This window comes from Symphalangus syndactylus, chromosome 6 (assembly GCF_028878055.3).
Source record: "Symphalangus syndactylus isolate Jambi chromosome 6, NHGRI_mSymSyn1-v2.1_pri, whole genome shotgun sequence".
NCBI classification, from domain to species: Eukaryota; Metazoa; Chordata; class Mammalia; order Primates; family Hylobatidae; genus Symphalangus; species Symphalangus syndactylus.
This window is the reverse complement of record NC_072428.2, coordinates 74,389,782-74,405,434: the sequence shown is the minus strand read 5'-3', so window position 1 is coordinate 74,405,434 and position 15,653 is coordinate 74,389,782. Positions and strand designations below refer to the sequence as shown.

The 15,653-nt window shown below is 43.1% G+C and overlaps 1 pseudogene; it reads right to left on the bottom strand.

Annotated features, from left to right (window-relative positions):
- Positions 1-284: 284 nt before the first annotated feature.
- LOC129484728 (protein FAM47A-like) lies at positions 285-1,961 on the bottom strand (annotated as a pseudogene).
- Positions 1,962-15,653: the final 13,692 nt, after the last annotated feature.

Sequence of the window (15,653 nt, the reverse complement as noted above, 5' to 3'; positions counted from 1 at the left end):
CCGGGTAGCTAGGACTACAAGGTACATGACACCACACTTGGCTAATTTTTTGATTTTTTTTATGTTATTATACTTTAAGTTTTAGGGCACATGTGCACAATGTGCAGGTTTGTTACATATGTATCCATGTGCCATGTTGGTGTACTGCACCCATTAACTCATCATTTAGCATTAGGTATATCTCCTAATGCTATCCCTCCCCCATCCCCCTGGTTGTTTAACATTTTTATTTGATCCTTTTATTATTTAGTGTTATTATTTAATATTTAAATTTTGATTGATGATTAAAATGAGAGCAAGAAATACCCAATTGAGTAGTAAATTGAAAACCGCCTAATCTTCTTCCGATGACTCTACAATTTCTTTGTACTTGTCAAGTATCATTGCATCTTGAATAGGAGTCTTAACACAGTCATAAGTCCATCCTTTCCTGGCAAACAGCCTTTCAAGGATTCCAGGCATTTCATAGCCCTTGCTTAGAATGAAATCCTTAAAGGCAATTGGTCCATAAAGACCATCAAGAACGTCAGGTTCATCAGGTTTTTAAGTAAGAGCTTGGGGTCAATCAAAGGTTCATCACTTCTTTGCTTTTTCCACAACTTAGGCTTGAGGTACCATGCTCCATACTTCATCTTCATATGCTGTGTGGTATAAGAATTCGATGGCCTGTGGAATTTCCTGCCCTGGTATTTTTCCTGTGAGAAGAATTTGTCCTCACACTTTTCAACTAGCTCCATGCTGTACTTCAGCTCTGAGGAACACTCCTTTACTTTCTTAAATTTTGGTCCTCATGGGTTGTGCTGTACTTGGAGGTAAAGTCAAACAGATTCCAGATTGTTTCTTCATCAACTCCCAGGTCTGCAGCCCACTTGAAGAATTCATGGAGTTTTTCTGATGTGTATCTATATTGAAGAGGGTCAGAAACACACTCTTTTGTGCTTGGTGTATCTTCCTGAAGCAGTTCTTTCATGTAGGATGCTCGAATCTTGGGAGGCTCCAAGAATTGATGGGACTCTGGAGATTTGGGAGGCTCCAGGCAGAGACTGGACATGCGATGAGTCTTGGGAGGCTCCGGGTGGAGACTGAACCCCCGAGGAGTCTTGGGAGGCTCCAGGTGGAGATGGGACACTCCAGTCTCAGGAGGTTCTGAGTGGAGACTGGACACCAGAGTCGTGGGAGGCTCCAGGCTTAGATGGGACACTCCAGTCTAGGAAGCTCCGGGCGGAGACTGGAACCCCGAGGAGTCTTGGGAGGCTGCGGGTGGAGATGGGACACTCCAGTCTCAGAAGGCTCCAGGCTTAGATGGGACACTCCAGTCTCAGGAGGCTGCAGGCAGAATTCCCCACAAGGATGCTGACCAGGCTCGGTGGGTACCTCGGTTGTCTTCTCCCGGGCCTCACAACGAGCCCAAGCATCCTCCAGCTTCCTCTCCGCATCCAGCTGTTCGAGCACCTGCAGTAGGAGATCTGCAGGCAGATCTTCTCCCAGATTGGGGTACATGGTCAAGGGATGCTTGGCCATTAGCTGGGCTTCCACTTGCTCGACAAATGCCTTCCGTGCTAGCTGCACTAGAGACAGCTTGGAAAATAGGGCCACTTTCTTGAGCAGCTTTTTTGGAGTCCACTTGGAGACCTCTGAGAGATATTTTGGGGAGTAAAAATTCGTCACGGCGACAAACGAGCCTATCTTTGGGAGACGGACAGCCGTAGCAGAAGTCGTCCAGGCCCTCCCTCACAAATACCCGGTTCTGGGTGTCCATTGGCGGGAACCTCAGGCGCCCGTGCCTGCCCTTCGCAAAGCACTTGGAAGGAGGTTGGTTACAGTACTGGGGCTTGGAGTCCATGCCCGGGGACCTCAGCCAGTCCTGCGGCCTCTGGTCCCCCATGGTGGCTCTCGCTGGGGTGCCAAGTCTCCAGCTTCTGTGGTTCCTGATCCCTGCCACTCTAGTCGCTAGAAGACCGCCAGCCAGGTGCAGCCCAGGTTCCTTCCTGGAGACGGAGCAGTGCTGACACCACAAGCGCAGCCCAGGTTCTAACAGGTGCATAGTGGAATCTCATTGTGGGTTTCATGTGCTTTTCTTAATGACTACTGCTATTGAACATCTCTATATTTGCTTATTTGCCATCCTTTTCTCTCCTTGATTGAAGTTTCTGTGGATTTTTTTCCCCACTTTTAAATTGTGTTGCTGGGTATTATATTTAGTTTTGAGAATCCTTGCTGTGTTCTAGATGTAAATAGATTATCAGATATATGATTTGCAAATTTTTCACTTCATCCTTGGCTTTTCCCTTTCATTGTCTTAACAGTGTCAAAGAGAAGTTTTTTAATTTGATGAAGTCCAATTGATCAATTTGCTCTTTTATGGATTGTGCTTCTTTTGATGTATCTATGAAAACTTGCCCTATCCAAAGGTCAAGGTTTAATTTTTGTAAACAGCACAAGATATAGATCAAAGTTTTTACTTAAAACTGTACCTATTGCTTACATATAATCTGATAATTTTAGAACTATTTTTGTAAAGACTAAATTTTCTCCACTGAATGACATTTGGAAATTGGTAGAATATGAGCTATGTATATTTTTTGAAGGTCAATTTCTGGACACTCTTTTCTCTTCCATTGATTTTTCTCTCACACAAATTTCACACTCTGCTGGTTATTTTAGCTTTATAATAAATCTAGAAATTAGGCTGTATTAGTCCTTTAACAATGTTCTTTTACAAAGTTAGTTCTTCCTAGGTCCTTTGAATTTCTATAGAAATTTTAAAGTCAGTTTGTCAATGTCACAAAAAGAAAGTCCTTTTGGGAATTTGATTAGGATTCTGTTGAATCTATAGATCAATTTGAGGATAATTGGCATGTTAACAATAGGAACTCTGACCACTGAGAAATTTACAGCTTTCTATTTGTTTATGTGATTTTTCACTTTCTCAGGAATATTGTGTGTTTTTTAGTGTATGTGCCTTTCACATCTTTTTCTCTCCAGATTTTTCCTAAATATTGTTTTCATACTATTATATGTAGCATTTTTTGGTCGCAATTTCCAATTTTTTGTTGTTAGCAAATGTAAATATTGATGTTTGTATATCCATTGGTATCATACAATCTTGGAAAACTCACTCATTATGTTCAGAAGTATTTTTGTATATTTCATTGAATTTTCTATATATATGATAGTGTCATCTGTGAATAAAGACAGTTTCCCTTCTTCCTTTCCAATCTGAATATCGTTATACCCCCACCAGTCCAGTTGCATTCCTTCATTTTCCTTTAAATAATATCAGTTAAATTTTTATCTCTCTTATAGTGCTTAAAACAACACTATGAAAAGCATTTTTATAAAAAATTTTAATTATAGACAAATTCAGCCTGCATTATTCCTTAAGCACATCATTTTCTCATCACATAATTTTTTCTGTACATTCTTACTCGTTTTTTAAAAGAAAGTTTCTTATTTCCATTGTTAGGTGCAGCTGAACAATGAGCGTTGGGCCATCATCAATTGCCTCTTATCCTCAGACAGCGATGTCTACCATTACCCATGTTTTCTACCATTACAAGCAGGTATACCCTAGTTCCTCCTTTCTTTTTAAATTTATTATTATTATATTATATTATTTTATTTAAAAGAGGCCTGAAAGTTCATTCTGGGCTGGGCGCCTGTAGTCCAAGCTACCAATCGTCTCAAGCCCAGAGGCACAGAGCTGGTGAAGATTGAGGCCTCTGGAGCTGGCCTGGGGGGCTGTGAACCCAGCTTCTGTCCTTGCTGACTCTTCCAAGGCCTCTGTGTCCTTGTCTGTAGCATGGGTGACTGATAGTACTGACTTCAAGGGCAGATCTGAGGCCTCATGAACTCACCTCCCAGCCACCAGCATCCCCAGGTGCACATAGATCAAGGGAATGAGCCTGCCACCACTCCCGGCTAATTTTTTGTATTTTTAGTAGAGAAGGGGTTTCACTGTGTTAGCCAGGATGGTGTCGATCTCCTGACCTCGTGATCTGCCCACCTCGGCCTCCCAAAGTGTTGGGATTACTGGTGTGAGTCACTGTGCCCGGCCCAGTGTTAAATTCTTTACACACTTTAACTCAGAAGGCGCAGTTTCGGCTGGGTGCGGTGGCTCAGGCCTGTAATCTCAGCACTTGGGGAGGCAGAGACAGGCAGATCACTTGAGTCCAGCCTGGCCAACATGGTGAAACCCTGTCTCTACTAAAAATACAAAAATTAGCCGGGCGTGGTGGCATACATCTCTAATCTCAGCTGCTCGGGAGGCTGAGGCAGCAGAATTGTTTGAACCTGGGAGGCAGAGGTTGCAGTGAATGCCACTGCACTCCAGCCTGGGCGACAGAGTGACTCCATCTCAAAAACAAAACAAAACAAAACCAACAAGGGGCAGTTTTGTTAAAGTAGCATAACACTTTTGAAGGGGCAAAACAAGCTGATAGTTAAGAGCCTGGTGTCTGTGGAATCAGATGGCCAAGAGTGAAATCCCATATCACTGTTTACTAGCAGTGTGATCCCAGGCAAGTCACTGTACCACTCTATGCTTCAGCGACCTCATCAGTAAAATGGGCATTATAGTGGTCCACCTCAAAAGGCTTTTATAAGGGATTAAATGAATAAAGGATTTAGCACAATGCCTAGTATGTAATAAACACTTGGTAAATATTGGCTGCTCTTACTGTTATTAATATGATCATTATTAGTAATTATTTAACACTGTTGAGCTTGGTACAGTATAGATCCAGGTTTACCCAGCTGAATGTTTCAGCCAATGGGCATGCTCAGATTGAAGGAGTTGTATCATTTCTATTGATAAACAATTTTTAGCTGCCATGATGGTGCTTCTCATTCATAGATTTGGTATTTGGTCTGACTGGAAAGCTATTTTCTAGCTGCTTCAGTTATCTAACCACCCCAAAACTCAATGGCTTAAACCAACAGCATTTGATTTCCCACAAATCTCTGAGTAGACTGGGTGGTGCTTCTGCTTAATGTGGTTTCAGTTGGGGAAGTCCAAAATGATGTCACTTATGTGGGTGGCATAGGTCCTTGCTGTTGGCTAGGAGATCTGCCAGGACTATTGGCCAGGACTTCAGTTCTCCACGAGGTGCACTTTCCAGTTGGCTAGGTCAGCCTTCTCACAGTATAGTGGCCACAGGGTAGTTGCACCTCTTTTCTGGCGGCTACTCTCCTTCAGTCCTTTTTCGCCTATGTATGTACAAAAAAGGAAGTAAGGAATTATATAGGAAAAAATTATGATCTTACTTTGGGCAAATATTTGAACAAATGTTAGGTGTTTGAGACTTGTGATTAAAAAGACTTAAGTACTCTTTAGCAGACAGCTGAAGACTTGCCCCAATGAGGAAGGAAACCACCATTATGGCTCTGAACGTAACCACACCTTGGGTAGGACAACTCTGGCAGCCTCTTGGGGGCTTCCTGTTTGGGCAAGGGTAGGAGCTGTGGAATGCTGTACCTTAGGAGTTTATAACATAATTGATCTGTGCGGGAGGGAATGCTCATTCGTGTCGCCCTGCTTCTACCCCTACACCTCCCCATGGTAGTATTAGGAGGTATTATCATACCATTATTGGCAGAAAAAATCCCGAAGTTTTCTCCTCTACATCCTGGCTCTCTCACACCTGTAGCTGTGTTACGTTGGGTGGACCACTCACCCATTCTGTTGAATTCTTTGGAAAATGGCATAAGAAGGGGAGCTGCCTCGTAAGAGTGGTGTGAGGGTTAGATGGATAGCCAGAAAACATTCTAGTCTAGTGCTTTGTAAAGTATTCAGTGATTTTATCATCATCATCATCTTTGCTGGATTTTTATGTAAGAGCTTATGATTCAGTGTTAACAGCTGCTACTCTGTGAAGTAGGTGGGATTATTCCTCTTAACAGATAAGAAAACTGAGAATCAGGTTGAATAACTTATCCATTGTGGCACAGCTCCTGAATGGTGGAATTCACAGTCAAACGTGGTTCTTTATGCTTTTTTTTAGAGATGGTGTCTTGCTCTGTCGCCCAGGCTGGAGTGCAGTGGCGCGATCTCAGCTCACTGCAAGCTCCGCCTCCTGGGTTCATGCCATTCTCCTGCCTCAGCCTCCCGAGTAGCTGGGACTACAGGCACCCGCTACCATGCCCGGCTAATTTTTTGTATTTTTAGTAGAGATGGGGTTTCACCGTGTTAGCCAGGATGGTCTCAATCTCCTGACCTCATGATCCACCTGCCTCGGCCTGCCAAAGCACTGGGATTACAGGCATGAGCCACCGTGCCTGGCCTGCTCTTTTCTTTTTATTCCACCACATGGATCAACCTCATAAATATTCTTAACCTAGGGGATAGGAGATGGATGTCAGTTTGGGTGGTACTGTGACTGTTGTCCTCCTTGAGCATTTGTGTCTAAATGATGCAATGCCTCTCTGTTGAGACTGTAGGTCCCTCGGGGTAGGGACACAGGCCATACTTTGTATAATCCAATGTCTCACATGATCTAGGTGCTCAGTTAATGTTGTTAATGTTAACGCTAATGGAGTCCGAGGCTTTTATCTGATTTACTTTGTGATTCTTGATTATGTTTGGCTAATTTCAAAAGGGAGGTACAATGAATGGATGTCTTGTTTTTTAAATCATTCAGAGTCTTCAGGCCATTGCAGCATAGAAGAGATTTAATTTCAGAGAACTGGCTTGCTGAAGCAATCTAAATTTCTTCCCTTGAAAGAAGAATGTATGTGGGATGGCCTGGCATATTGGTTTTCATGTTGAATTGCACATGGAAGGTGGAGCTGTATGTCTATGCCTAAGCATCTACAGGCCTATGAATGTCTAGTTTTGCTTATAGCATATGGAGGCTGAAGAGACGTTATTGTTGATAAGGTTTGCTTGGCCAATTAGAACTTAAATGTGTGTCAGGGATGGGTGAGTAAAAAATGAGGGGAGCCTATTGCAGATATAGAGACCTAAGAGACCTATCAACATAAGACAATATGTGGTCATATTTGGATCTTTAGTTGAACAAATCAACTATAAAAATACATTATTGAGACAGGGAAAATTGAGTTGGACTGGGTATTAGATAATATTAATAATTATTTTGTTGGATGTGGTAATAGTGTCATGGTTTTGATTGAAGGAAAAGGGCCTCGTCTAACAGAAACAAGCATTCGTGGGTGAAATCATTTGATGTGTGAAATCCGCTATCAAATACTGCAACAAACAGTAAATAAAAAATCAGGAGAGGGATAGATGGAAAGATAAATGGCAGAATGTTGATACTTGTTGAAGTTCGTTGCTGGGGACTGGTCTCTCTATTTTTGTATATGTTTGAAAATTTCCATAGTAAAAGGTTTACAGGAGTGAGATGAAAGTGTCACATATGATCAAACCTCTATAGGAAGAGTTGGAAGGCTGGATTCCAATTCTGAAGTCACTGTAGAGTTCTTATAAGATACATTTAGCTTCAAAAGACTGACTCATAAAATATGTTAGTGTTTGGAGGGCAGTGTATTTCTTTTCAAATATTTAGTTTGCAAGAGGTATCTATGAAAGAGCTTGGAAGATGATATACTTCTATTTATGGGAAAAGCCAGGTTCTAACAAATGATATCTGGACCTTTGGTGAAAACAGGATTAGCTAAGCCAATGGAATATAGAGAGAATCTTGGAATCTTAATGCTAGAAGGAGCAATATATGTTCAACCTTGAATAAAAGACATTTTCCAGAGCAAAAAGCATTCCATGTCATCTGCCCACTTTGTTCTATGTTTGTAAAAATCTCCTCAAGGACAACAACCAAGCCCCCAAAGCAGAGGAATGATATTAATCTGAGTCCTAAACCAAACCATTGAACTTTCTCTCTGAACTATGATATACACTTGAATCAATAGTAAACCAAACCATTGAACTTTTTCTCTGAACTATGATATACACTTGAACCAAAGATTTTCAGTTTTTTAAAATAAAAATCTCCCTGTCAACTGAAATAATTTGAACCGCAATATCTAATACTTGGAAAATAGAACAAAACCCAGAGATCAAACTATTCTCTAAATCAGAGATTGGCAATTTTTTCTGGAAAGGATCAGATATTTTAGGGCTTGCTGGCTAGAAGGTCTCTGCTCTGCTATTGTAGCCTGAAAGCAGCCATAAATAGCACATAAATTAGTAGGCGTGGGTGTGTCCTAATAAAACTTTATTTACAAATACAAGTGGTGGGCTGAATTTGGCCTAGGGAAGGTGGTTTGCTGACTTCTTCTCTAGCTTAGAGTTGATTTTATTCCATTAGAGCCCCTAGGTCTGTGGATTAGCTGAGCCAGCAAGATCAGTATCTTTCCTACTAGGTTTAGTTAGAAGAGCTGAGCTTTGTTGAAAAACTTCTGTTGAATAACCTTTGACAAGTTGCTCAGAATTCATGTCTCATTTTTCCCATTTGTGTATGAGAATGGCAAGGAACAAGAGTCAGAGTGGTGGAAGCGGATCCACCTTGCTTCCCTTCCCATCGTTGTAATGCATTCTACTTTAGTTGCTCTGTATTTTCTATTTCCTGTGAGGCAAACAGATGAACATCAGCAATTCCCACAAATTGTCTGTTTAAAAAGAAGAGTTTTAAATGGCTTTCTTCATCACAAAATAAGCTCTTGTAAACAAATTTTGCCACAAAACCTAGCTAACAAAAGGGAAAGTAGTTTTGACCTTGAAAATACCAAATAGTTTAACCCTGATGGGAAAAAAATAAGAGGTGAGGGCAGGTATTAGTTTCTATGCTTGGAAAGTCATTCATGCACATAACGTGTTTCTCTACATCTTCCAAGGTATCAGCCTTCCCAAAAGCATTGGAGATAGAGTTGTGGGGAAGCCTGGGGCTCAGCTCCTGACACACCCACAGCCTGGCAGGGAGGTGCCTGCAGTGTCTCAAGGGCCCAGGCAGAAGGGGGAACACAGATCTGGGCCAGTAAGAAGACAGGGCAATGCTGGGTGTGGTGGCTCAAGCCTGTAATCACAGAACCTTGGGAGGCCAAGGTGGGCAGATAACCTGGGGTCAAGAGTTTGAGACTAGCCTGGCCAACATGGTGAAACCCCGTCTCCACTAAAAATACAAAAACTAGCCAAGTGTGGTGGCATGCACTTGTAATCCCAGCTACTAGGGAGGCTGAGGTGGGAAGATTGCTTGAAACTGGGAGATGGAGGCTGCAGTGAGCCAAGATTGTGCCACTGCACTCCAGCATGGGCAACAGAGCGAGACTTTGTCTCAAAAAAAGAAGACAGGGCAGGGGTAGGAGGGGAAGGCTTCTGAGGGGAGGTGGCATTTAAGTTGGGGCAGGTGGAGGAAGGCGATGGGCATTTGGGCAGTGTGTACAAAGGCAGAGTGTTGCATGATCCTGGTCTGCTGGGGACCCGGTAAGAAAGAAGGGTGGAGACTTGGGAACAAGGGCTGTGTGTGAGGGAGGAAGTGGGAGAGGCTGGGAGATAGCACTGGGGGCTGTCAGTGAAGAATCTGCTTTACCAGCCCAGGGTTTAGGCTTAACCTAGGAGGCAGTAGGGCATCCCTAAACATTGTGGTCGGGTTTCTGTCTTAGGAATGCAACCCAAGCAGTGGTACAAACACTGCTGCTTACTTAGGACTAAGAGCATGTCAAGCTCTGCTGTGACACATTATTGTTGTAACAAAAGCCCATGGGCCAGGTGTTTTTAATCCCATTTTATTATTGCAAGGCTCACAGCGGGCACAGAAAGGCTAAGTAACTTGCCCAAAATAACACAGCTAGTAAGTGACAGGGGTGGAATTTAAACCAGGAGGTCAGGCTGCAGAATTTATCTTAACCACTATCCTTTGGAGGACTCATCATTCACTGTTATGTTCATTCATTCATTCATTCAACTGATATTTATTAAGGGCCTATTAAGTCTCAGGCACTATGTTAGGCATTGTGGACATAGAAGTGAATAAAGCAAACCCAGTTTTTGCTCATATGAAACTTTCAGTCCAGCAGCAGAAACAAGACAGTAAAGAGGTAAACAGAAGGAAGTATAGCAGGTGAGTGTGACTGAAGGTGCCAGCACAGTGTGGTTGCATGCATACAGGTGCTGCTAACATCAAGTGGCCAGAGAAGGCATCTCCGGAGCCGTGAGAGGTGCTTCTGAGTTGAGGTTTGAGTAACAAGCTGGAGACACTCACATGAAGAGCCAGAAAAAGCCTCCTGCATATAGCTCTTCCTTGTCAAGGGCTAGCAGGAAGGCCTGTGTGTCTGGAACAGTGAATAAAAGACACAGGAGGTGAGAGGAGGAGGTGGGGCTAGGCCGTGCATAGCCCTTAAGTCCATTGTAAGGTAAAGTGTTGGCCTTTTATCCATGAAGTCATGGGAGCCACTGGAGAATCTGAACCAGGGAGTGACTAGAGCTGCTCTGTGCTTTAAAGAAAGGAAAGACTGGTAGAGGAAAAGCTGGGGTGGGATGCCCAGTGTGTTCCTGTGGTTCAGGTGAGGGGAGTGGGGTCTCAATCAAGGAGATGAGCCTGGGAATGGGGAATAGGGTTGACAGATAGTTCCGGTGGTGAGGGAAGGGTCAACTCAGAGACAGGGTCTCATGGAGAACTTTTCTGACATCTCCATTCCCTTCCACCCAGACTGGGCTAGGCGCTCCTTCTTTGTGTTTCCTGAGCCCTGTATTTTCCTGTGGCAGTATTTGCTAATTTACTAATAGCATTGACCATTAGAATGGGTCTTATCCTTCTTTGGGTCCCTGTGGTCTAACATAGTGAATGGCACTGGACAGCACATGAGAAGCAATGACACAGATCCTGGTGGCATTGTTGAGGACACCAGAAAGCCCCCTTGTAGGATTCTGGAGCACAGTTAGGACTGCAGAGGAGATGTGAAAGTTATTAGTGGTGAGTGGTAGCTGGAGCAGGATGAGAGGTAATGTTGGAGAAGAAGGTGAAGGGGTACTCCCTGGGCAGCAGAGGCTTCTAGAAATTAGCCATGAAGGTAAGAAACCAGGAGACCCTTGGAGCCAGGGTTTTGATTGGATAATCATTTATTTATGCCACTTGCCCCGGAAGGGTCAGGTGAGATGAGGATTGAAGACAGGCCATGGAATTTGGCAGTTAGGGGGTCTTCACTCACCTCAGTGAGTAGTTCAGCACAGCCAAGAAGTGGAAGCCAGATTGGAGTTAATTGGGAAGTTTTGGAAGTTGAGGCAGTGTGGTCTGGAATCCAGTAGCTCAGTGGTCAGTGTCCCATGGCTGGTAGCCAAGGCGAGGAATACAGCAGGCTATGGCTAGGCACTGGGCACTTTGAGGAGTGGTCACTGTGTTTGGGGCTTTTGGGGCTCACAGCCCAGCAGGAGAAAGCATAGCCTTTCAAGAAGCAGCTGGAGGGCTTCAAGGGGCTTTTCATCAGGGATGGAAGATTCCAGCACAGATTTGCATGATTTACATGTACTCTGAAAACCTTAAAAAAAGAATTTGAATAACCCACCAATTCTCCTGGTTATATGCCCAACAAAACATAGACATATATTCTCAAAAACATGTTCATAGTCGCATGATTCTCTCATTTTTTTTTGAGATGGAGTCTCGCTCTGTCGCCAGGCTGGAGTGCAGTGGCGTGATCTTGGCTTACTGACCTCCTGGGTTTAAGCGATTCTCCTGCCTCAGCCTCCTGAGTAGCTGGGACTACAGGCACATGCCACCAGGTCCAGCTAATTTTTGTAATTTTAGTACCATGGGGGTTTCACCATGTTGGCCAGGATGGTCTCGATCTCTTGACCTCATGATCTGCCTGCCTCAGCCTCCCAAAATGCTGGGATTTCAGGCATGAGCCACCATGCCCGGCCAGTTGCATGATTCTTAAATCAGAAACTGCAATCTACTCAAATATTTATCATGAATACAAAGGATTAAAAATTCTGGTATGTTCACACAATGGTAAATCACGCAGCTGTAAGAATGAATGATCTATAGCTTTAATCAGTCATATGGATAATTTCACAAACATCTGAAAAGCCAGACACAAAAGGGTACACACTACATGGTTCTATTTGTACAAACTATAAAACCATGCAAAGCGAATCTAGGCTGTTAGAAGGCAGGAGAGTTGTTACCCATTGCTGAAGGTGGTAAGTGGAATGGAGCAAGAGGTGGTTTTGGAGATGCTGGTAAAGTTATCTTGCTTGGTCTGAGTGCATTGCTTGATTGTTTTAACTATATTGAACAGTATGAAAATAGAGGACCCTATACCCCAACACTCATCCCAAAGATTTTGACTGTCTTCTGTAACCATTTTTTTTTTTGCATCTACCTCAAGTCTGACTAGAGAATTCATTGCATTTGTAAGTAATATTGTTCCATTCATTCATTCATTAATGCCATGTAGACTTTACCACCCTCATCTTCTCCAACTCCCTCCCTCAAGTGGGCAAGTTGGCAGGAGAATGGAGATGGGTAACACTAAAATGGAGCATATGAACTGCTTTGAGCTGCAGAGTTCTTTCCTATCAGGTAACCTGTTTCCCATTGACTGTCAACTTTAAAGTCAGAGTCGGCGGGGCATGGTGCCTCACGCCTGTAATTCCAGCACTTTGGGAGGCCAAGGCAGGTGGATCACCTGAGGTCAGGAGTTCGTGACCAGTCTGGCCAACATGGTTAAACCCTGTCTCTACTAAAATTACAAAAAAAAAAAAATTAGCCGGGCATGCTGGTGCATGCCTGTAATTCCAGCTACTCAGGAGGCTGAGGCAGGGGATTCGCTTGAACCTGGGAGGCGGAGGTTGCAGTGAGCCGAGATCACGCCATTGCACTCCAGCCTGGGCAACAAGAGCAAAACTCCATCTCAAAATAAAAGTAAATAAAAGAGTCATAAATAATAATGGGTTTTGTAAGCCATGATTAAAGCCACAAATCAAAGAGGAATATCCTTGTCTGCATGGCATAGAAAGGATGGCTGCTCACGAATTAGGCTGGTCTTTCCAGCCACCCCATTGCATAGTGCTAGTAATAACCATCAGTAGTCCTCAAAGATTTGCAACATAAAACATTATGCATTGGATGGATCTGCTCATATGAGAGCTAATAAATCAGTGTGGGTCTTGTTAGAGAATGACGTTTATATAGAGAAAGTTTGCTTGCACAACTTGCCGTTTGAATTTAGTTAAGTTAACGAGGACCTGAGGTGTGCGGGGGTCACTTCTCACCAAAAGCTGGTGAAGAATCAAGAGTATTCTTTATTTGTTAGATGGATCAAGCTTGTCTAGTCTCGCTATTAGAAATAGTCCCAATTCAGGCATCTGCATTAGTACTTACACGCCTGTTAGTGAGAAGAGCAAAACTACTTTAAATAACACATTATGGGAGTGGTGTATTCTAGTTCCCCCCAAATCACCTGAGGCCTTGCAAAGATTTAGTTGTTAATTGAAGAGTGGCTAATGTGACCCTCTAAAAAGTTAATTTTTATTTATATAAGTTCTACATGAATACATTCCACATTCTAAGTACAAATTTTGCAGATAAGGCTTAAACTCCTTGGCCACCATCAACCAATTTTCTAATATTTTGAGTCAAACATGGACATAGTGGACCACGTCTATCATGTTCCCTTTTCAGTGTCCCCTAGTGGTGTGTCAGAAACAGAATATTGGATTGTACGGATAATTGGTCTGGCTCAGGGTGGCATATATCATGTAGAGTTATAATGATAGGGTGACATGTTGAATGGAGAATCATAAATATTGGGAATGGTTGGAGAGCAGACTCTGAGTGAAAATGCTTGCTGGGGTAGACATGACATAACATTCTGCCTCCAGCTCCAGCTCTGCTTATGTCTGGGCAAATAAAGGGATCTCATTTGGTATGTTTTATTTTGCTTATTTTTTCCCCCTTTTCCACTTAAAGCTGATTATGGTGTGGCTACTCAGGGCTTGGTGGCTTTGTGTGAAATGGCTCAGTGTCCCTGAACCACTTGAAGGTGGCAGACAGTGTACCTTTCTGTGCTTGCCCCTTCAACTGGAATGTTCTTTTTCCCTTTCCTAGATTCTCACTCTCTTCCCATGTGGCACATTTCTGTTCAACCTTCAAGGCCCAAATCACATACCACCTGTGTTCTAGGGAAGCTGTCTCTCATCTCTTTACTCTCTTCCAAGTGGAGTTGTGTCCCTCCTGTTTGTCTGTGCTTATGTCCCATGGTGCTTGCCACCATAGCATTGTGGGTGGTGATGTACATGATATCTTTTATCCTGTGGGGGCTTACGGTGTCCAGGGACCACTACTCTGTTGAATTAGGTTTGCTGTTGTTGCCTGCTGTGAACCATGAGGGAGGAGGGGATGTTCAAGGTCAGTCTGCTGTCAGCATGCTTTCTGTTTCTGTACTGATCTTCCAATCCTTTTTTTTTTTTTTTTTTGGCTGTAAAATGACCTGTAAAGTTTCTTTTCTATTTATTAGATTATATCTGCTATAGTTGAACCTGCAATGCACATTCACCTAATGTTATGCTTAATATATTAATTCATACATGGCCTGCTTTAGGACAGATTGCTGTCTGCTGAAAAACATTGACACACAGGTGAGGACTCAGGAGTCCGTGGTGTGTTTCACTACAGCATCCTCATCTGATTTCCTTTATGCCCCAACATATGTTAAGTGATAGAGATACTGACAGGGTTTGATAACCCTTGAGTAACTAGTTAACATAGAGGAGAGTAAATCCTTTTTTCCCAATGTTGTAGTTTCCAGAAATATTTTTCTCTGGTGGGCCTTTTAGTCAGAGAAGGGTTCCTTTTTTTTTTTTTTTTTTAAATGTATTCACCTAACATCGGGGCAAGGGATAATAAACCCTGTTATTCTTTGCAAAGTGGTCAGGACCTTCCTGAAGAGGAACTGATCTTGTTTTAGGTTGTGTGAGCTCAGAACCACCCTGGCCAACTTAGCAGTGGCTGGAAATGTAAATTCTAGACAATTATTATTATTATTCTTGAGACAGGGTCTCACTCTGTCTCCCAGGCTGGAGAGAAGTGGCACAATCAGCTCACTGCAGCTTCAACCTCCCAGGCTCAAGTGATCCTCCCACCTCAGCCTCCCTGATAGCTGAGGCTATCTGTAGAGGTGAGCTGTCTGTGTCTTAGCTATTGAAGTGGATGGTAGAGGTAAGCTATGTCCTAGCTTTTGAAGTGGTTTGGATGGTAGAGGTGAGCTGTCTATGTCTTAGCTATTAAAGTGGATTTTTAAACTGTACATCTCCCTGGAGGGCCAGGAGCAGCCACAGCTGCTGCCTGTGGTGTAACAGAGCTGCAGGGGTGTTGGGCACATGGTTCAAGGTGGCTCCTGTGTGCAGAGCCAGGGGATAGGGGCTGAGCGTATGGGATGGTAGGAGAGGCCACTGACCCCTGTGAATCACCATGGCCCTTCTCCAAGCCCTTTTCCTACTGTGCATTGCTAGCTTTAAATATTAATCATTTTTGTTAAAGAGTCAGAAGTGTCCTGTGTCAACTTGTCAGTAAACCTGGAAATTTAGAAAGTGGCAGAAACATAGAAAGCAGCTGCTGCTTAAAAGCTTATTATAGTGTAGATGACAAATGAAGTTAAAACATGATCAACACTGGTTTATTTCATATTTTACACTGGGCCAAGACAACTTGAAGTTATTGTTAGAAACTGTTTTGTTC